Here is a 24246-nt window from a genome sequence, read left to right as displayed (position 1 = left end):
ATACTGAGGTGTTGAGTTGAGACATGTAATGGAAAAGCGAGAGATTGTAATCACTTGAGGATGAATAAAGTTAGCATTGTTGGTACTGATATAAATTTTATGAGTTGTTACCCTATGAAGAAGAATTTTGAACATTTTGAGGATATGAGAAATATGGTCCATGGAAGATTTGTGCATTTTAAGGGTGGTAGTACTCTGTAAGAACCCTTGACCACTGGAAAAGATAAGGATACTCCACTGAGTGGATTTCGGACAAAATGAATACGATTTTTGTCTCGATATGTGTGATACCCCAAGAGTGTGTGGGATGAAGTTGGAGACCATCAGTTGTTTGGACCAAATGTGATCAAGGAGTCAGAAGAGAATGTTAAGTTTATTCGAGATAGACTAAAGGTAGCTCAGTCCAGGCAGAAGAGTTCTGTAGACTCAAAAACTCAAGGAGGTAGTCTATGAGATTGGAGACAGAGCATGTCTTCGTCCCCTCTGCGAGAAGTTAAACGATTTGTAGTTAAGGGAAAGTTAGCCCTGAGATTTGTAGGACCATACCGTGTTTTGAAGCGTATGGAGAAGTGGCCAACAAGTTGGAGTCACCCGAAGGACTGTCAGGAGTTCATGATGTGTTTCACGTTTCCCAGTTGAAGAAGTGCCATGCAGAGATGGCCAATATTCCCCTGTAAGGACGCTTGACCCTGGAAAGGATAATGATGTTCCACGAAGTGGAATATGGACTTAATAAGTATACGTTTTTATCTCGGTATGAGGGATATCCCACGAGGATGAAGAGATGAATTACTATTGGATATAAAGGAGGTATGATGTTAGAAATATGGATCAATGGAAATTCCATGATGAGTCTGAGTAATCGTGCATGTCCTAGTGTGGTGCAAATAGAAGGAAGGGAGACAGTACAATTGGATGGATTTAAGTATACTAGGAAGTTGGAAGTTGGAATAATGATCAATTGCCCGATGATAAGTTCAAGGACTACAAGGATGAGATGGTCCATAACCCACAGGCCCCAGGACCTGCCAAGAAGCAAGCACACTCTTGCTGAAGGAAAAACCCTGGAAGAAGTTCGATTTTATTGATAGACGATCTTATAGGAGTAACGGAAAACCTGAGAGTTGTAAAGGAACGATAGATGTTTGTCTAGCTTGCAGAATCTATGGATATATCCGAACTTGGTTCGTCGACAAGAGAAATTCTGCAATGCTTGTGAGGATGACCGAGTGTTAGAATGCGAGATTCGCTAAACCGTATACAGGGTAATGATTTGGGTGCGGGATGGATTGATCACCATACCGACTTACTCTTATTATTCGCCTTGCTATATGGGATGGTAAATCTGAGTGACTTACCCATAGTAGAGCGACGACGATCGAAACCTTGTTTAAGCCTTAGAATGGTATAGGTATTTTTCCCTTCTACAAGGCAGTTTTTGCCAACCGTAGGTTATACGGTGAGGATCAACCAGACCCATTTCGTGCAGGAGAAACCCTAAATTATTAACCACCATGAGATATCGATAGTTATTTAGTATTGGTGCCAGACCCGTCAGCTAAGGAGACCCAATCTCAGAATAACCTTACCAAGAGGAAAGGACAAAAGAATTGAGGAAAAGGTTATGCCACTACCGGAAGAGCCCAGGTAAGGAATTATCCTGAAGATCTGAGAAGACCGACACTGTTAACAATATGGATGAAGTATATGAGTTTTGATAGAACCGTAACCATGCTTCTAAGGGTGGTAGCACCCCAGACCCGGAGACGATTGATGAAATTTTGAAGAGATCCCCAAACCCTAACCTTTTTCTTGCTAGCCTCTCCGAATCTCGAGGACGAGATTCATTTTAAGGGTGGTAGGATTGTAACATCCCAAAATTCTAAATTTTGGAATGTTATATTAAATAGATAGATTTGATTGACTGTTTGATTGATTGACTGAAAGTGAGTGAAATTCAAAACTTTTTGAAAGTTAAATGAGAGGGAATAAAAGGACTTTCCCAAACTTTCATTTTGCATTTTGATCTCCGTGAATTCAAATTCTTTTCAAATACAAAACCCTCGAGAGAAGATGACATGACTTCTTCCATTTATTTAAATGACAAGGGTTTTTGAAAACATTTGAATTTCATATGGAAAATATTTCCAATTCAGAAACTTTAAGCAACTTAATGATTTTCACGAGAGGAGATGAAATGACTTCTTCAAATTATGAAATATGAGTTGGGAGTTTCAAGGATCAAATTCAAAGTCCTTTTGAAATTATTTTTAATTTGAAATTGTTTGAGTTTTATGCAAATTATTTTTCTCCAAAAATAAATATATGGAAAATAGGGTAACATGATTCCCTACATTAGATAATTGGAGAAATATTTATTTGAAATCATTTTGGTATTTTTAAAATGATTTTTGTTGGATTTTATTAGACCAGTAGCACTCTTTGAATTATCTGAATTTGGGTGGATTTTATTTAGCATTATAAAAATGTTCATATCATAGAGAATCTTTTTATGAAAATTTTGATATATTATATTCCTATGTAAAATTTTTATTTATTTAGTTTTTATTTTTCTTTCTCTGGAATTTTTTTTAAAAAAAACTTCTCGACCGACCGGACCGGGCCGGCCCAGCCGGCCCAACGCCGCACCCCGGTTGTCCCCGACCTCCAGCAGGGAGTCCAGCTCCTGCCCGACACCGTCGGCGCCGCCGTCTTCGCCCCGGCCTCCTCCTGCCCCTCCCCCACGCCACCTCCTCGCCCCTCCTCATAAAAGGCGCCGCCCCGGGGCCCGTCTCTCCTCCCCCTCGCCACGCACCTCACCGCATCTCACCGCCGCGCCCTAGCACCGCCACCTGCCGCTAGACTTCGCCACCGCAGCTAGCGCCGCACCGCCGCCAGCGCTGCCGCCCTGCCCGCACCGTGCCACCGCTCCCCGCTGCCGCGCCGCACCGTGCTGCCGCTCGCCCGCAGCCACCGCCCCGCTCCTCGCCGACGCCCGCCGCCGCGGGAAGCCGCCGGAATTTCGCCGCCGGTTTTCCAACGGAAAACCGCCCCGACCAGTAAAACCCTAGGACGGTTTTTATTTCGGTTCTTTTTGATTAGTTAGGTTTAGATCGGTTTTCTTTTTAGTTAGGTTTATTTAATGGACGTTCATTAGTTAGGGTTCTCTAGCGAACGATTTCGTTCGGTAGTGTTTGGTAGCGAACGTTCGCTATTTAGACTTTTATTTTTTCTGTTTATTTACGTCACGGGCCTATTCGTGATGAACTTTCTTTACAGTTTAGTCCCTGAACTTCAAACGATCATTACTTTTCACTCGTTTGTCCAAATTCAACGAAACCAATGCTTACGTCTTTGTTATGATCTGCTCTATCCAGTAATCCTACTCAAACAGGTTTTTGAAAATTTTAAAATTTGAATTAGAACAGATTTAGATTCAAACTTCATTTGATCATAACTTGAGTTTCGTAGCTCCGTTTCAGTTGATTCTTTTTGCAAATCGAAGCTCTTGACCTAATCTTTCTGATAAGGCCAAATTAACATAATTTTGGTACTGTTTGAAATTGTTTCATGTTGCAAGAGTTATTTGCTTGGTTTTGAAGTTTTTTGAATCGTCTTCTTCGATCTTTCTGACCTTTTGAGTGATTGCTTATGTGTGGTTGCTATTGATTGCTTACGCTAGATTGACCGGAGTGTGATGAGTAGAACTATCAAGAGTTTTGAGTGCGCATCATCTTCATCAACATTGAAGGCAAGTTCACACTTTGATCATATCCCTTTCATACCCAGTTTTTGTGCATTAGTTTCACCATCAAACATTGCATGAGTAGGATTGATAACATGTGGGTATTGGGAAGTAGTCGATGAGGTAGGAACCTATTGCCCTGCATTCAAACCTTGGGAGTTACTATTACGTTATGCTTATATTGCCATGCTATGCTCGTAGACGTGGATTGGGTTTGAGAGTATTTCATGACAGATATGAGATTGTTAATTAATGGTTTACTTAAGGTGGCAACTTTAACACACATCTGGGTGGATTGAGGCACCTGGGTATTCCAGCGATTGCCTGTCTAGGCACCTGGGTATTCCAGGATTGCCTGTTTTTTTATGGACCGCCACCCAGGCTCAAAGGGATCATGAGACTATTCATACTAGAAACTTCCGTGTGCAGCCACAAGCTAATATGGGCTCTAGCATAGTTGATTAAGTCGTGTGAACTCTTACAGTGGTACACTAGCAGATGTAGGGGTTGTAGGTGGAACGGTCTACCCATCGTAAGGTGAAAATGCTTCTGAAAGACAATGTCTCGGTCATCAGTTTCTCAAACACCATGTAGTGCGAGAAATCCAAGGGAGGAGATTGAGTCTTGTGGGGAAAAGTGCGCAAACCTCTGCAGAGTGTACAAACTAATCATGGTTAGCCGTGTCCCCGGTTATGGACATCTTGAGTATCTAGTACTTGGATTATCATGTGAATCTCATCATGTTACTTTAAATTAAGTTTGTTGGGCTTAATGACGTTATTTAATTGGGATTGCGAATGCTGTCAACCATTCTCAATGTTCACAACCACCATGATAGTTAAATAAAATATATTCCTTTATAGTAGGGAAAAATTGGATTTTCGAAAAACCATATAACCATAGAGCTTTTCCACCAGCCAAATATGCATGTAGTGATAGCCTTTATTCATCATTCTCTATGGTGTGAATTTGCCAGTACATTCAATGTACTGACCCTGTGTGGCTGCAACGTCTCATGTTGCAGGACTTCTTACTACGAGTAAGTGATACATTAGGGTTACGATTTCTACACTCAACTTTGCTATTGGTGTTGATGGGAATCCACAACCTTTGTTACTTCCGCTATTTTGGATTGAGGTAATAGTATCTTACGTTACTTATACATGTGATTTACCTTTGTTATAAATCCTTGAGTATTGTGTGTGTCAGCATACCGATCCAGGGATGACACTTAAGCACAGAGACTTGATCCATTCGGGTCAGGTCGCTACAGACTAAGTTGACAAAGCCCTCCATCCCTGTCAACTTAGTAGGCCCACAAGTCAGCCACCCACTATGGTGGGTCCCAGCTAGCAGGGGGTATTCATTTTTGTGTGCACCATATGGACGCACTTCCTTGCGTGTGAAGATATAGCTGGTGGGTCCAACCTATCAGCGGGGGGAACATTTTTTTTCCGCAAAATACAGAAGCCCTTCCCGTGGGTCCTAGCTGTCAGGTGGAGGAATCATTATTTTGCGCGTAATAAGGAGGCATTTCCTTGGGTGCGGCCGTGGACCCAGCTGTCAGCCTCTCCATGTATAGTCCACTTCCGATGGATGTCGTTCATTGACCACGTTGACCAGGCCGTGCCGAGAGCACCAGGGCGGTGGACGACAGCGAGGCCTAAGAAGGGAATGACACGAAGCCATGGAAGACTCTGTAGTTGTTTCCCACGCAGAGGAGTACGAGGGTTTACAGGTTCGTCTGCCATCCCCGAAGAATAATAGCAGGTGTGGGTGAGTAGAGGGATGGCTAGGCCAGCGATGGAAGTACGATGGGGCGGTGAGGCCTGCGCGGCAGCATAGCTGGCCGCGGGAGGAGGGAGCAGGCAGTCCCGCCGACGCTTGTTTGAGCGGCTGGAGCAGGAAAAGCAGAGATTGAAGAAGCACGACAGCCGTTGGATGGACATCCAACAGTCACTGCTCTCGTGTGCATTATTTCTAATAATGTACAACCCATTTGCTAATTCTTAAGAATTTTTTGGAGCCCATCTTCTTTTTGTTAGCATTACACCCCATATTGTGGCCACGGTTAAAAAGTATACGAATTTTTGCATATTTCGGTGCGGTCAACTGTTTTTAATCACGAAATATTGATTCACATTCAAACTATTTTGAAAAATAATTTATATAAATATAAAATCCAAATAATTCTCCATGCATAAAAATCAATGGAATTTAAAATCTTGTAAGGAAAAAAATTGAAACTAATTCCCGGTTTGATGTGTGTTAAAAATGTACAGCCCATTTCTGGGCAAACCGAATGAAACTCTCCTCGTCTTGAAAGATTTGCAGCCCAGTAGGGCTGATAAAGCAAGTATGCCTCATTTGGGTATTTCCTAAAAAAATAGAACCGGGCTAGCCATTTTCAGCAAGAAAAAAACACAACTGGGCTCATGATGTGGTAAACATAAACAAAACCCTGGCTAGATGGGCCACAGCCGCCGCACAGCCCCGTTGTTACCCTGGCTCGTCGCTAAAACTAGTATAAATAACAACTTCTTGTTCCTCAAAAAAAACTGCGCGACCTGCTGGGTCCCTGGTGTCAGCCACTCGTAATGTAATTCTGTCGTTTATGGACTACTTTGACAATGACGTGAGCCCCAGATGTCCTACCATTAGGAGGAACCATAATTCTGGGATTGTAATATAGAGGCACTTGCTTCCGTACTGCCATGATGCTGGTGGGTCCCTACTATCATCCTCTCCACGTACAGTCATCTCCTTGTTCCTCTCGGTTGTTGATGATGTTGACAGCGCAAGAGGGCGGTGCACCGTGCACGGCGAGCGAACCAAGGCCGCAAGGCGGAGGACGATGGCGAGGCCTCGGACGGAACGAACAGGAGCCATGGAAGATGTGCCGGTCCAATTGCAGGTTCGGGTGCGGGTGCGTGTTGGGGTTGACGTTGCCGGAGAATAACAGGACGTGTGGGGGAATAGAGGGAGGGACTGGCCAACATTGGAGGGTATGTACGATAGGGCAGTGCAGGCATAGCCAGCCATGGGAGGCGGGAGCAGGCGGAGCTGACGGGGTGGTTTGGTTTGGGTGGCTAGAGGAAGAAGAAGACAAGAGATAGAAGATACACGACATATGTTGGATGTCAATCCAACAGCTGGTAGGTAGAATTGTTTGTTGACTGGCTAGTAAGTCGACACCACCTTGGATAGGCTATTTCCTCGCGGGTCCCAAATGTCAGAATCCAAATCTGTCACGGTCATGCAGCCTTTCCTATGAAAATTTACAACCCATTTGATGTGCTAGTTCTAAATAAGTTTGTGGGTGCTGGTGGGTGCTAATCACTTGGTTTCTGTAATGCACAGTGTGCTCAAGCAGTCGGTGAGAGTGATGTTATTTCCCTTGGTTGGGATTTGTTAGTTGTTACAATATTTCACTCTAAATTAAATGACTGGAAAGCCATTTGCCTTGCTTCAAAGAAAATATGACAGTCACAGCCGTGTTGGAAAGGGCAAGAACATCTAACTCCAGCTTACAAACTGTACAAAAGCATGAAGGTTAATTGTTCATCAGGTTTACAAAAAAACCCAGGTTGAAAAGGGCAGCAACATCTAACTCCAGAACTATTTTCGGCAGTCACAGTCAAATTGATCGGTCAGGTCCATAGAATGAACAACCTAGGTCGTAAAATTTACTGGATTATGACCACAATATGTTGTAAATAGAAGCTCGACATGTTCAGAAGCTCTTTTGCCCACCTGCAACTCCTTTTTTTGCTCTTCCACATACCCATCCATCAAAACCATGCTGCTGATAAACTTAAGCCTGATGGACAATAGTAACCTCGAATTCAGCAAGAAAAATGTGACAAATCTAGTGTTTGCGCGATTAGCTACATATCGTTCTAGCGTTATTGTCTTCAATCGAATCTCATGAGAAGTGAGAAAATCCCGATGCTTTTGAATCCACTGATTAGTTATAACTTTCTTACCCCATCCCGTTGCCTAAATAGACATGAAGATTGTAAACAATTAAGGTCTAAAAAAAGAGTGTCAAAAGAGCAATAGCTGAATGGTTATTCTAGTACACTATATGCGGGCTTCCAATGTGCGTGAAATTATCACCTTTATATAAAACTACTCCAGACATGGAAAGCATTGTAGCAAGCCAATAATCTTGTTCAGATCAAAACTATTCATTTGAATATATAAGATCTTGACAGAATCCAGCACCATTGATAGGCCATCCATGGAGAAACTCTTCATTGAGCATAGAACATAGTATTAGTACAAAATGTGTACTCCAAGATGACATATAACTTATGTGCAGAAATTTAAAATGCAGCTTATGGTTACAAGTGTAGATGATAATGTAAATTACCTGAAGAACTGTGGAGCCAAACACCATATTGAAATGAGCACAGAGATCATGTATTACACCCAAGGTCTCTAGTTTAGGTGCAGAGAGGACGGTTATTTACAACGGTGAATAACTAGAATCAAGGATCAACCTTTGAAGTGAAGGGGCATCTTGGATGATGAGCTGCCTTCCGTCAAAACAAATTCCAATTCTTACAAGGTTAGGTGACTTTATTTGGAGATAACTGATTCTAACTGTGAAAACAAGCACCAAGCACTCTAGGGCAGGGCAACTGGAGTGGATGATGCTGTGCAATGAGGCCTCCGATATACGAAGCCGCACAAGTGAAAGTTTCTTGAGAAATGGGAGTCGAAGGTTTAGTACCAAATTTTCTGGTTGGTCGCACAGTGCAAGGGTGGCCGTGTGGAGAGAGGAGGAAAACTGCGAGATGGACATCGGTGCTGAGGGCACAGGTAGATGGCATTCGGTATCTGGTAGGCGATTTCTAGGGGAATAGTAGAACTCAAGCAGCTGTAGTTATGTGAATTCAGGGGATTTCCGACAGGCGTCCACCGTGCAGGGCATGGTATGCTTGCTCAGGTAGCATGACGGGATGCAGAGGCTTTGAACGGAGCCCTAGTGGGAGGAGATGATCGCTCTGGAGATTTCAAAATCATTGAAGAGAGATAGCTGACGACAGTCGAGAATAAGGGGCACATCGCGCCATAGAGGGCGCCACCGAATTGAGAGGACTTGGGTGCAGCAGCAATACTTGGTGGGGAGAAGCGAGATGATCTCCCCAAGGACGGCGTTCAGGAGATCGCTGATGCGGTCCACCCAAGGTTCTATGGGTTCCTGGGATCCGGTGGGGCGGGGTCCGTCTTGTGTCCTCGATGATGTTCATGGCAAGGTCCGTCTTGTGTCCATCCCAAATTAGATCGAGGCATGAAATACTTGCCCCAGCTAGTGTTTAATAGTAGTTTGAATTCTATCTAATTATTCAAACCTTGCTTGTTATCGAGCCCTCTAGGGCTAGTACTCTGTTTGAATCCATCTATGGGAACTGCTGCTACTTTTGTGTGCCCATGAATCATCATAATTGTTGCCAAAACAGATGCGTCCTCACTAGTTTTATCATACGAGCAGTGTGTGTTTTGATGAAATAGAGTACTTGTTTGAGAACTGTGCGCCGAAGTATACGTAAGTACTTGTAAACACTGTTGGTGCTACCCCACTTGTAAGAAGTTGTGCAAAACACGACACATTGGCTCAGCTTGCTTCAACACTAGGCTATCGACCAACTAACAATCAACAATCTGTTGTCTGACATATAAGCAACTATGTATCTTGTTACAATGGTTCATGCAGTTAACTGAGGCCACAATGTAAATTCCAAACGTTCACACGCTAGTCCAGCGTTCATGTGGAACACTCACATTAAACTCGGCTTCATAAAAAACTTGAAAAGCATAAGTTAAGCAATTTTATACATCTCGATGATTCATAGAACATAACAAACATATACTAGTTCATAGGAAAAGACAAAGTTGTGAGAAGGTTTACAAATCAGGAAAAAACAAGCAAGGCTTCTCTGAGCAAAGGGCCTCCCGGAAGGCTTAAATTTCCCGGAGTTCACTCTGGTTTTTTCTTGTTGCCACCATATAGGGTTAGGTTCTCTCATTCCAGAATAACCTATTATAATAGTGTTCTTAGCTAGAATGCTGAACTGAACCATGTAGTGTACTGGCCAGCTGAAATTCTTGTCCATTCCACTAAATTTAAGCACCGCTATTTGCAGAAATAAGCAGACCACAATGCCTCTTGTCCGCGCACCTGTCCAAAAAACTGTCGTGCAGCCGTGCCAGCCAGTCCTCGGTCCATGGATGAACTGGTAGAAAGTGCATTCCGAACTAGGATGCAGTTGTTTTCTCTCGTCCCTACACTACAATCAGGAAGTAAAACATACAAATCAACTTCTTTTATATTGCGTTGGTCATTCTACCTAGTAACTACCAATGTAGGAATACCTGGAAGATGGGGTTAGACGACATCAACGAGGGATAGCCATCTCATTTTGCGCAGTTCTACTAAAACTGAGGTGTGTGCTTGTGATTGCGCGGATAGAAATGATACGGAGACAGACATTCCGAAATGATATGGAGACCGACATCCTTGTTTGCGCAAATACAAAATACAGTTATTTAAACAGTGACACATATTTGCAGTGGCGTATGATTAACAACAACATCTATTGTGTTATAATTGGCACTAGATTGACAATATGAAAGTGTCCTTAAGTAAGTAGCATCACATCACATCAACACTGCCACTAGATTAACATGTAAAACAATAGCATTAGTATTACTGTCATGAGAGTAGCACATGGTCAGTAAATGTGCAATCAAATTTGTGCAATTCCACTGGGATGAAGCAATGTTAGCGGTGTGAGATTTAAGTGTAACTGCAAAAACACAATTCATGGGAAATAAAGCAAGACAGAAGCAGTTCACAAAATGGTGGTGGCATTGCTTCAATTTATCAACGACATTAGACCATTACTTATTAGTGACATTAGGTGTCATTGCTTAATGCTTCATGTGATTTCACATTAATGGTAGCGATATGGGCGTAGGGACAGTAGGGGCATAAAGTGGTGAGGCAGATGTGGTTGCCGAGAGTGGCAAACACTCAAGCAGCATGTCTACATTTGTCCCATTTTTTATCTCCTCGGTGACATTTTCCTATGTGAGCACAGGAAATCTAGACCTGCTCATTCTCATTTGCGTTGTCCCCCAACACTTGTCACTTTCTTTCCTTTTTCAACCAAGAGATAGGTCCACTTCCCCCACCCTTCGCCATCCACCTTGCTTTCTTCATCTTTTCAACCAAGAAACTGGTTGGGTAGCCAGTATCTACTACTTTCCCTCGTTTCCTCTTAGAACCAAGTCCTAGATTCATGCTACCGATTTCCCACTTTCTTCCCTGTTTGAACCAACTCTTAGAGTCGACTGTATGAACTAGCTTTACCTCTAATAATAGTAAAAGTCTAGGTGGCTTTGGAATAATGGACAGAAGTAGAAAAAGATCCACACGAAGCCAAGTGGGGAGCTGGGGCAGTAGAGCAAGGCAGGTTTCGAATGAATATTTACCTCATGGTCGTCGGTGTGTGGCAAAGATGGCATCGGGAGGCCGCATCTTGGCCACAATACCGCAGGGAGGAAAAAGGGGTCGGAGGCCCTCCGGAGCCGGTGCTCTCTCGGAGAGAACGACACGGCCGCCGATCGGGACGCGCGGGCAGCCGTTGGTCTCCTCCCTCACCGCCGACGACAGCGTGAACGATGCACCTACAGCCCTGCCGCGGTCGAGGTTGTCCGGCCAGATTTGTGACCAGCCGTGAGCTGAGAGAGAGTGTGGCCACCTATGTTTTGCTTAGATCTAGAGAGCATGAGAGAGTGAACGAGAGGAACCCTAGTAAAGCAAGTGCTAAGGCTCCTACTTATATATATAGTGGAGTGATTTTCTTGTACCAGCTTCAAAAAAATGCGCTCCTATGTGTACCCGCGAGTGGGTGTGAGAGAACTAGTGCGTGCGTGCATCGCTTCTCTTCGTGAGAGAACAATATACTATTCCCAAAGAACATTTGCCACAAGAGTAATAGTAAAGTGTGTGGCGTGTGAGCTAAAATAAAATGTGCGTGATGTCTCTTGTGTTTTAGAAGTTTTGAGGGTAGGGTGTGAAGAGTACATATGTGTGTGACGTCTACCTGCAGATAGACAGTGGGTGCGAGAGGACTCGGGAGGGTGCATGTGCGTGAGAGAGAGGGGGGGCACATATCAATGCAATGCATGTGTCCATAAATCATTATCCGACAAACGTTCGCCACAAGCCTTTTCCTGACGAACACCGTAAGAATTGTTAGATCGGCATCCGACAGTGTCAGTTTTGCCATGTCGTTTAGCAGAACAGCCACTCCTCCTACACACAAATCTTCCACGTGAGTGTTAGCAACTGCCGTATGCTCCCTCCATTCCAAAATGCAGTGCATATAGCTTTATTGAAAATTCGAACCTCGCAAACTTTTACCGAGTTTTCGTGTACCAAATTGCACATGTAGAATACCCTGTATATATCATTTCATTCATCTTTGAGAGGTAACTATAAAGATGGGGGAGGAGTCTACAAAGAAAGACCATCGTATCACTTGCAACAATTTCAACCATCCTTTGGTGTGGAGGAATATCATAGGAACTCTATATGATATTATTTTTATAGGATTTTTTCCTTTAGAGCCAATTGGTTCATAGGAATAGATTCATATACTCCACATTTCAAAGGAAATAAACATGATATCATTTCTATAGCTTTAGAGCCACTTGGTTCATATGAATGGATTCCTATACTCCCATAATTTCAAAGGAAAATAAACATTAGTGTATATTCAATAGAAAAGTTCCTATGATATGAACAAAATTACATCTCTTTTCTAATCCCTCCTCATAGGAATTGAGATACATGGCATCTCTAGATTCAATAGAAAAGTTCCTATGATGTCAACCAAATGACATCTCTTTTCCAATCCCTACTCATAGGAATTGAGATACTCCATGTCATCTCTTTCCCTACAACTTCCATGTATACATCTTCTATTCCTAAATAGCTAGTACAACCCACTAGTAGCTTTTTTCCAAGACATGCAACTATGCAAAAAGAACTATATAGTGTGCGAATAACTTGAAAGATGGTCGCTGGATAAAGCTAATCTGACAGTGCAGAGATGGCAAATCCGAGCACTACTGGCCGTTGGATGTCATCAACATTCCACCAGATCTGCCACATGTACAATTTAGAAGACTCCATGGTTGAACTTAAGCATAATGCACAAACCTCAAAACACAAGCACTTCTCCTTTGTTCTAGAATCTTCCGTACCATAATTGATTTTTTTCTAAATTAATTGCAATTGTTTGTTTTTTACTTTATGCTTTACAACGCACAACCCCATGAATCTTATTTTTTTATAAAACTAATTGATTTTGAATGAGATGAACTATAAGAACTAAACGAACATCTACATCATGCATATATGACTCAAAGCTTTACATGTCATAGTGTGTATTTATTCATAATTTGGTTTCAAAATCTCATGCGTTCAATGTATGTGTACCTTACTAGTTTTGAGTAGAGTAGAAAATTTCATGCGGCCCCAGGTATATCAAAATGCAGGGCCCATGCATCATTGCCTTTCGGTCGAACCTACGTCCAGAATTTTTTGTACATACTATATCTCCACTGGTCCCCGAACCCAAAATGTTGCCTCGTTCCCCTAAACCAAGCGGCCCACACATATTTAAGGCGTCGACTTGAACTCAATCCCTCTCCCGTTTACTACGACGTGGCCCCGCACGCCCTAGTAGTACTCCTACAAACACTATCGCCGCACGCATCATCGGTTTTCTTCAAGAGGACGAGGGAGAAGCCGATTTTTAGTGGAGGCGATTTAAAAAAAAAGATCTGTAGTGGAGACCCCTACCCTAGGGTGCCCTAGGTAGCTGTCGCACGCATAATTGGTTTTCTCTTTTGTTTATGCTCTTGAGCCCTAGAGTGAAATGATGGTTGCTTCGTCCATCCAGCTTAATGCGGGAAAGGTGGGGCTTTGTGATTTGACCCCTCATCGCTCATTTTCTGCTACTGCGGTGCTACGACTGGGGTGCCTCCAATTCCAACCACTGCTCTGAACTGTAATTTCGTGCATCGCACATGGAACAAGATGGTGGATGAGCCACATGTCGGCCAAAGGGGTCCTGTTAAGTGTGTCGTCATTTCGTGTGTGGACTGACCCTGCTTGAGTCGCTACGCCAACACGATAGGTGCATCTTACCACTTGGTTTTGCTCCTTGGTGAATCCCGACTATATTGATCGAAAAATATACGTATGGAGCTACCCTCTCCGTCTCGTTTTTTTAGACATCTCGGTTTATAGGGCGTGCACGTAGTTCTAGGTCATCCATTTGACTAACTAAATCTGACTTACTATATCACAAAAGGTATATCATTGGATTATGAAGCGGATGTAGTTTCTAAACATATACTGTTCATCACGTATATAGCTAGTTAAATTATTGATACGTCTCCAACGTATCTATAATTTTTTATTGCTCCATGCTATATTATCTTCTGTTTTGGATGTTTATGGGCTTTATTATACACTTTTATATTATTTTTGGGACTAACCTATTAACCCAGAGCCCAGTGCCAGTTTCTATTTTTTCTTTGTTTTAGAATATCACAGAAAAGGAAAATCAAATGGAGTCCAATTGACCTGAAACTTCACGGAACTTATTTTTGGAAGGAAAGCAACCCGGGAGACTTGGAGTCCACGTCAAGGAAGCTTCGAGGAAGCCACGAGGTAGGGGGGCGCACCCACCCCCTGGGCGTGCCCTCCACCCTCATGGGCCACTCGTGGCTCCCCTGACGTACTTCTTCCGCCTATTTATCTCCATATACCCTAAAATGATCGAGGAGCACAATAGATCGGGAGTTCCGCCGCGAGAAGCCTCCGTAGCCACCGAAAGCCAATCTAGACCCGTTCTGGCACCCTGCCGGAGGGGGGAATCCCTCTCCGGTGGCCATCTTCATCATCTCGGTGCTCTCCATGACGAGGAGGGAGTAGTTCTCTCTCGGGGCTGAGGGTATGTACCAGTAGCTATGTGTTTGATCTCTCTCTCTCTCTCTCGTGTTCTTGAGGTGGTACGATCTTGATGTACCACGAGCTTTGCTATTATAGTTGGATCTTATGATGTTTCCCCCCTCTTCTCTCTTGTAATGGACTGAGTTTTCCCTTTGAAGTTATCTTATCGGATTGAGTCTTTAAGGATTTGAGAACACTTGATGTATGTCTTGCGTGGAATAACCGTGGTGACAATGGGTTATTCTATTGATTCACTTGATGTATGTTCTTGTGATCAACTTGCGGGTTCCGCCCATGAATCTATGCATAGGGTTGGCACACGTTTTCATCTTGACTCTCCGGTAGAAACTTTGGGGCACTCTTTGAATTACTTTGTGTTGGTTTGAATAGATGAATCTGAGATTGTGTGGTGCATATCATATAATCAAACCCACGGATACTTGAGGTGACATTGGAGTATCTAGGTGACATTAGGGTTTTGGTTGATTTGTGTCTTAAGGTGTTATTCTAGTACGAACTCTAGGGTTGTTTGTGACACTTATAGGAATAGCCCAAAGGATTGATTGGAAAGAATAACTTTGAGGTGGTTTCATACCCTACCATAATCTCTTCGTTTGTTCTCCGCTATTAGTGACTTTGGAGTGACTCTTTGTTGCATGTTGAGGGATAGTTATGTGATCCAATTATGTTATTATTGTTGAGAGGACTTGCACTAGTGAAAGTATGAACCCTAGGCCTTGTTTCCTATCATTGCAATACCATTTACGCTCACTTTTATCATTAGTTACCTTGCTGTTTTTATATTTCAGATTAGAAAAACCTTTATCTACTACCCATATACTACTTGTATCACCATCTCTTCACCGAACTAGTGCACCTATACAATTTACCATTGCATTGGGTGTGGTGGGGACACAAGAGACTCTTTGTTATTTGGTTGCAGGGTTGCTTGAGAGAGACCATCTTCATCCTACGCCTCCTACGGATTGATAAACCTTAGGTCATCCACTTGAGGGAAATTTTCTACTGTCCTACAAACCTCTGCACTTGGAGGCCCAACAACGTCTACAAGAAGAAGGTTGTGTAGTAGACATCAAGCTCTTTTCTGGCGCCGTTGCCGGGGAGGTGAGTGCTTGAAGGTATATCTTTAGATCTTGCAATCGAATCTTTTTGTTTCTTGTTTTAGCACTAGTTTAGTTTATGAAAGAAAACTATAAAAAATGGAATTGAGTTTACCTCATATGCTTCATCTTTTTAATATCTTTCATGAGTATGATGGAAGGGAAAATTGTGCTCAAATGCTAGAAGAAGAATTACATAGAATGCTTGGCATAAAATATGTGAATGATGAGCATGATTGCAATGTTGTTAGTATGAATTCTTTGAATATCCATGACACTAATGACGATTGCACTAGTTATGATGAAAATGTCTCCTATAAACATGTCAATTTTTGTGGAGTGCATTGGGTTTGTAAGTACACACCAAATTGGGAAGATAGATACTGCACGAGGCATAAGTACTTAGAAACTAAATTGTTGCAAGAAAGGCTAGATGATTGTGCGGAAAATTTAAATTTTCTTAGCCGTACTTGTGAGCTTTGCAATGAACATGGTCATTTAACTATCCGATGCAAATTGTTTCATGATCTAATCGTGTCCAAAAATTGTGTTGACTTGATTTCCCTTGCACATTATAATGAACTTAGCTTGCTTATGGGTTGCGAAGAAATGAAACATATAACTGGGGATCTTCTAGAATTTGCCCGTTATAAACTGCTTGGCTTTGATCTAGAGGAAATTTATATGTATTGTGCGATGAATTGCATTGAAAACCCTTATAATGCCAATTACTTAAAGAAAAGAAAACAAATAGAAGATGAAGAGAATACTAATGAAAGGGAAGAGACTTCCCAATACCCTCCGGCTATTTCTTATGATGAATCAGGTAACGAGGAGGAGCCTCCTATTCAACCAATCTCATTAATAAGGATCTCCAAAAAGAGGATTGAACCAACACATGATGTGGTGAAGAAGAAGAAAAGAAAAAGGAAGAGAGGTAAAAAGATATTTCCCCCAAATAATGCTGCTCCTATTACTATTGTGCCTCATGAAAATATAATTGTGGAAGATAATGATACTTCTTATGATCTTGAAAATCTTTTTTGCACTTGCTTGGAAGAATACGATAATTGCTATACTATTGGTGCTATCCATACTATTAATGATGAGAGTGATTATGCTTATGATATCAAAAGGCCCAAGATTGGGGATGCTATGTTTGATGAAGATGATGTTTTTGAGAATATATTTGCTGTAATTAATGTTTGTCCCAAGCTTGGGGATGCTACGTTTAATGAAATGATATTTTTAGTCTCCCAAGTTTTGATATGCAAATTTATAATGATGATAGCATGCCTCCTACCTATGATGATCATTGTGATGATACTTATGCTATAAAAAGTAGTGATTATATTTATAAAACTTGTCATGATTATGATTACCCTTTTTCTGAACATTACTCTTTTAATGTGGAAACAATTTATAGTATCCGAGTCTCTTATGATACTCCCACTATTCTGATTGAGAAGAATTTTGCTTATGTGGAGAGTAGTAAAATTTCTATGCTTGTAGATCATGAAAAGAATTCTTTGTGTGATAGTAATATTGTTGAATTCATTAATGACACTACTGAAAATTATTATGAGGGAGGAATATACGCTTGTAGGACTTGCAATAATATCAAGTTTCCTCTCTATGTGTTGAAAATATTGAAGTTATCCTTGTTTTAACTTCCTATGCAAGTTGATTCTTGTTCCCACAAGTTGTTTGCTCACAAAATCCCTATGCATAGGAATTGGGTTAGGATTAAATGTGCTAGTCATATTCTTATTGATGCTCTCTTTATGTTTCACTTCTTATCCTTTATGTGAGCATCATTGAAATCATCATGCCTAGCTAGGGGTGTTAAACGATGGCGCTTGTTGGGAGGCAACCCAACTTTGTTTTGGTTCCTTGCTTTTTGCTCCTGTTTAGCAATAAATAGTTTATATAGCCTCTGTTATGATTGAGTTTTATGTCTTTAATTAGTGTTTGTGCCAAGTAGAACCTTCGGGAAGACTTGGGGAAAGACTTTGCAATATTGCTGTAAAAAACAGAAACTTTAGCGCTCACGAGAATTGCTGACATTTTTTATTGGAGAGCGATATTTAGTTAATTCTTTTTGAATATGATTAATAGATAAATTCCCCACGTCCAGAAATTTATTTTATAATTTTTGGGGTTACATAAGTATACGTTTTATCCAGATTACTACAAACTGTTCTGTTTTTGACAGATTCTGTTTTTCATGTGTTGTTTACTTATTTTGATGAATCTATGACTAGTAAAATAGTTTATAAACCATAGAGAAGTTGGAATACAGTACGTTTAACACCAATATAAATAAAGAATGAGTTAATTACAGTACCTTGAAGTGGTGATTTATTTTCTTATACTAACGGAGCTTACGAGTTTTCTGTTAAGTTTTGTGTTGTGAAGTTTTCAAGTTTTGGGTAAAGATTCGATGGATTATGGAATAAGGAGTGGAAAGAGCCTAAGCTTGGGGATTCCCAAGGAACCCCAAGGAAATATTCAAGGACAACTAAGAGCCTAAGCTTGGGGATGCCTCGGAAGGCATCCCCTCTATCGTCTTCGTTCATCGGTAACTTTACTTGGAGCTATATTTTTATTCGCCACATGATATGTGTTTTGCTTGGAGCGTCATTTTATTTCATTTTGTTTTGCTTGATGTTTGAATAAAATACCAAGATCTGAAATTCTTAAATGTTAGAGAGTCTTCACATAGTTGCATAATTATTCAACTACTCATTGATCTTCACTTATATCTTTCGAAATAGTTTGTTGTTTGCTCTAGTACTTCACTTATATCCTTTAGAGCACGGTGGTGGTTTTATTTTGTAGAAATAGATGAACTCTCATGCTTCACTTATATTATTTTGAGAGTCTTTAGAACAGAATGGTAATTTTCTTAAATAATCCTAATATGCTAGGTATACAAGATTAGTAAAAAATTTCCTATGAGTGTTTTGAATACTAAGAGAAGTTTGATGCTTGACGATTGTTTTGAGATATGGAGGTAATAATATCAAAGTCATTCTAGTTGAGTAGTTGTGAATTTGAGAAATACTTGTGTTGAAGTTTGCAAGTCCCGTAGCATGCACGTATGGTAAACGTTGTGTAAAAAATTTGAAACATGAGGTGTTATTTGATTGTCTTCCTTATGAGTGGCGGTCGGGGACGAGCGATGGTCTTTTCCTACCAATCTATCCCCCTAGGAGCATGCACGTAGTGCCGAGGTTTTGATGACTTGTAGATTTTTGCAATAAGTATGTGAGTTCTTTATGACTAATGTTGAGTCCATGGATTATACGCACTCTTACCTTCCATCATTGCTAGCCTCTTCGGTACCGTGCATTGCCCTTTCTCACATTGAGAGTTGGTGCAAACTTCGCCGGTGCATCCAAACCCCGTGATATGATACACTCTTTCACACATAAACCTCCTTATATCTTCCTCAAAACAGCCACAATATCTACCTATTATGGCATTTCCATAGCCATTCCAAGATATATTGCCATGCAACTTTCCACCATTTCATTTATCATGACACATTCATCATTGTCATATTGCTTAGCATGATCATGTAGTTGACATAGTATTTGTGGCAAAGCCACCATTCATAATTCTTTCATACATGTCACTCTTGGTTCATTGCATATCTCGGTACACCACCGGAGGCATTCATATAGAGTCATCTTTTGTTCTAGTATCGAGTTGTAATCATTGAGTTGTAAATAAATAGAAGTGTGATGATCATCATTTTCTAGAGAATTGTCCCAAGTGAGGAATAAAAAAAGGGAGAAAGGCCAAAAAAAGGAGAATCCCCAAAAAATAGAGAAAGGCCATAAAAATGAGAGAAAAAGAGAGAAGGGACAATGCTACTATCCTTTGCCACACTTGTGCTTCAAAGTAGCACCATAATCTTCATGATAGAGAGTCTTTTGTTTTGTCACTTTCATATACTAGTGGGAATTTTTCATTATAGAACTTGGCCTGTATATTCCAACAATGGGCCTTCTCAAGTGCCCTAGGTCTTCGTGAGCAAGCAAGTTGGATGCACACCCACTTAGTTTCTTTTGTTGAGCTTTCATACATTTATAGCTCTAGTGCATCCGTTGCATGGCAATCCCTACTCCTTGCATTAACATCAGTCGATGGGCATATCCATAGCCCATTGATTAGCCTCATTGATGTGAGACTTTCTCCTTTTTTGTCTTCTCCACATAACCCCCATCATCATATTTTATTCCACCCACAGTGCTATGTCCATGGCTCGCGCTCATATATTGCATGAAATTTTATAAGTTTGGGATTACTAAAGTATGAAACAATTGCTTGGCTTGTCATCGGGGTTGTGCATGATGAGAGCATTCTTGTGTGACGAAAATGGAGCATGACTAAACTATATGATTTTGTAGGGATGAACTTTCTTTGGCCATGTTATTTTGAGAAGACATGATTGCTTACTTAGTATGCTTGAAGTATTATTATTTTTATGTCAACATGAACTTCTATCTCGAATCTTTCGGATCTGAATATTCATACCACAATTAAGAAGAATTACATTGAAATTATGCCAAGTAGCACCCTGCATAAAAAATTCTATTTTTATCATTTACCAACTCGAGGACGAGCAGGAATTAAGCTTGGGGATGCTGATATGTCTCCAACATATCTATAATTTTTGATTGCTCCATGCTATATTATCTTCTGTTTTGGATGTTTATGGGCTTTATTATACACTTTTATATTATTTTTGGGACTAACCTATTAACACAGATCCCAGTGCCAGTTTCTGTTTTTTCTTTGTTTTAGAGTATCGCAGAAAAGGAAAATCAAACGGAGTCCAATTGACCTGAAACTTCACGGAACTTATTTTTGGAAGGAAATCAACCCGGGAGACTTGGAGTCCACGTCAAGGAAGCTTCAAGGAAGCCACGAGGTAGGGGGGGGTGCCCTCCACCCTCGTGGGCCCCTCATGGCTCCCCTAACGTACTTCTTCCACATATATATCTCCATATACCCTAAAACAATCGGGGAGCATAATAGATCGGGAGTTCCGCCGCCAGAAGCCTCCATAGCCACCAAAAGCCAATCTAGACCCGTTCCGGCACCCTGCCGGAGGGGGAATCCCTCTCCGATGGCCATCTTCATCATCCCGGTACTCTCCATGACGAGGAGGAAGTAGTTCTCCCTCGGGGCTGAGGGTATGTACCAGTAGCTATGTGTTTGATCTCTCTCTCTCTCTCTCTCTCTCTCTCTCTCGTGTTCTTGAGGTGGTACGGTCTTGATGTATCGCGAGCTTTGCTATTATAGTTGGATCTTATGATGTTTCTCCCCCTCTACTCTCTTGTAATGGATTGAGTTTTCCCTTTGAAGTTATCTTATACGATTGAGTCTTTAAGGATTTGAGAACACTTGATGTATGTCTTGCGTGGGATAACCGTGGGATAACTTGCGGGTTCTGCCCAATAACCTATGCATAGGGGTTGGCACATGTTTTCGTCTTGACTCTCCGGTAGAAACTTTGGGGCACTCTTTGAAGTACTTTGTGTTGGTTTGAATAGATGAATCTGAGATTGTGTGATGCATATCGTATAATCGTACCCACGGATACTTGAGGTGACATTGGAGTATCTAGGTGACATTAGGGTTTTGGTTGATTTGTGTCTTAAGGTGTTATTCTAGTACGAACTCTAGGTCTGTTTGTGACACTTATAGGAATAGCCCAACGGATTGATTGGAAAGAATAACTTTGAGGTGGTTTCGTACCCTACCATAATCTCTTCGTTTGTTCTCCGATATTAGTGACTTTGGAGTGACTCTTTGTTGCATGTTGAGGGATAGTTATATGATCCAATTATGTTATTATTGTTGAGAGGACTTGAAAGTATGAACCCTAGGCCTTGTTTCCTATCATTGCAATACCGTTTACGCTCACTTTTATCATTAGTTACCTTGCTGTTTATATAATTTCAGATTAGAAAAACCTTTATCTACTACCCATATACTACTTGTATCACCATCTCTTCGCCGAACTAGTGGACCTATACAATTTACCATTGTATTGGGTGTGTTGGGGACATAAGAGACTCTTTGTTATTTGGTTGCAGGGTTGCTTGAGAGAGACAATCTTCATCCTACGCCTCCTACGGATTGATAAACCTTAGGTCATCCACTTGAGGGAAATTTGCTACTGTCCTACAAACCTCTGCACTTGGAGGCCCAACAACATCTACAAGAAGAAGGTTGTGTAGTAGACATCAATTATCAACCTAGAATGACGTGCATGCCATGTACTAAACTGATACGGAGGAAGTATAGTAGTGAAAATGAGGTGATTTTACCGAGCGATTGGCGGGGGAGCATGGCCTGTCATGCGGTCCCACGTGTCATGATGTACCAAGGCGATGCGCATGTCGCTCTTGAGGAAGAAGCAATACTACGTGGTTTGAGATGATGGCGAACCGAAGTGTGAAATAATGGTTGCTTCGTTCGTCTGGGAAGGTGCGACATTGTGATTTGACGTCTCATTGCTCATTACTACTACTACTGGGGCGGTACGACTGGGGTGCGTCCCCCTGCTATTCTGCACTGTTATTTGGTGCTTGACACATCGACCCGGTTGCTATATGTCCCACATGTCGGCGACATGATGTACAAAATTCATGAAAGCGAGCGTCGACAGAGGAGTACAAGACACGACTTGGGTTTTTGCTTCTTCGCGCGATCCATCGATACAAACCCGGACTAAAAAAAGGCAAGGGCGGGTCTTTTCCCGCGCGGCAGGCAGGGGAGTAAAATTTTCTCCTCGTCCTGCAAGCCACCGCGCGCGTGGGCGAGGGAGCGGGCATAAGGCATACAATACTACTACTAGTAAGGAAGCTTCACCTCATCCTGCGAGCCACCGCGCCTCTGGGCGGAGGAGACGGCATACTAAGCAAGCTTCTCCTTGTTCTGCGAGTTGACGGGGCACATCAAAAGTACTCCAGAGTATAGAGCCTTGCCTCTAAGGTAGGCCCCACATTATTTGCCTCTTTTTTAATATAACGCGTCATGTCGCAATTTGTTTGTTCACCCATGGTAGACGATCCTCCCTCCACCAAGTGGACAACCAGTACACGTGTCAAATTACCACGTGGGCTGCCTTTTCATACAGAAATGAGCTCCACCGTGTACCCGCGCGGGTGTGGTTGGGAAAGAGACGGGAGTACGTGCACCGTGCATGCACCTCTTCTCTTTGTGCACGTCCCCCACCTACGTGGGTGTGTGTGAGAGATACAAACCTAGACAAATGGTTTGTGCGGAATAACTACTCTTCGTAAGCCATTGTAAGAGTGGACAAAATGGTGAAGGAGGAGATAGGGGAGCGGCGAAGGTGTGCGATTCTTGGCCGGCATTTGGCCTCGTTTAAATAGGAGATTAAATAGACGGCAGGCGGGAGGATCTCGGCCGGCGTTGCATTTAACGCCGGCCCGGTCATGAACGGACATGTGTCCAGAGTGGGTTTGTCGGCTTCCACATGGGCGGGTTTCGTGGAGGCGTTTGAATGCGGCAAGGAGGCGTGTTCAGTCGGGCGTGCAGGGAGTGGTGCCCTCGACTCTGACGTGTGGGCTCTTTGGGTACATGGCATGCATGTCAGTGACCCAACGCAGGCAGCGCACAGCAGAGGAACCTTTGGTGGGCCAGGGTGACCAGAAGATGGCATTTCATAAACTGATGATTGTTCATTGAGTGTGACGTCATCCTTTTCATGTAGATAAGCCTACTATGTTGATCGCCCATTCGATACATTGTGATTCATAAAGACCACTGCAAACATCAACGTTCTGCTTATCACAGATAAGATTGATTAATACCCATAACAATCCATGTCCTTAACAAAGGGTGCATGCACGTATAGGTTGAGCGTGTGTCTTGCGTCGTGTGCTGTGTGCATGCAGGCGTGCGAGTGTTGCGTGCGTGCAAGGGTACGTTTCAGTGTTGCATGCATGTGTGCGTACGTGCGTGTGTTCATGAGTGCATGTGTACGTGTCAGTGTTGCATGCCTACATGCGTGCGTGTGTTTGTTATGTGTACGTGTTAGTGTTGCATGCCTGCATGCGTGCGTGTCTTGCATGCGTGCAGGTGTACGTGCGGGGTGAGGCTACACGTCAGTCGACTAACTTTTTCATCTTTGTTCATTAGATTTTCCAGCCGTTGGATACGAAATCTAGGGCTTGCAGTTTATCATCAAATCCCACCCCCCTGAGCCGCCAGCCACCACCGGCCGAACTGCCGGCCCCCGCCGCCCGTGGCGGCCCGCGCCACGACGCCACCCCGCCCGCCCTGAAACCACT

This window comes from Triticum dicoccoides, chromosome 3A (genome assembly GCF_002162155.2).
Source record: "Triticum dicoccoides isolate Atlit2015 ecotype Zavitan chromosome 3A, WEW_v2.0, whole genome shotgun sequence".
Classification (NCBI taxonomy): Eukaryota; Viridiplantae; Streptophyta; class Magnoliopsida; order Poales; family Poaceae; genus Triticum; species Triticum dicoccoides.
This window is presented reverse-complemented; position numbering follows the sequence as displayed.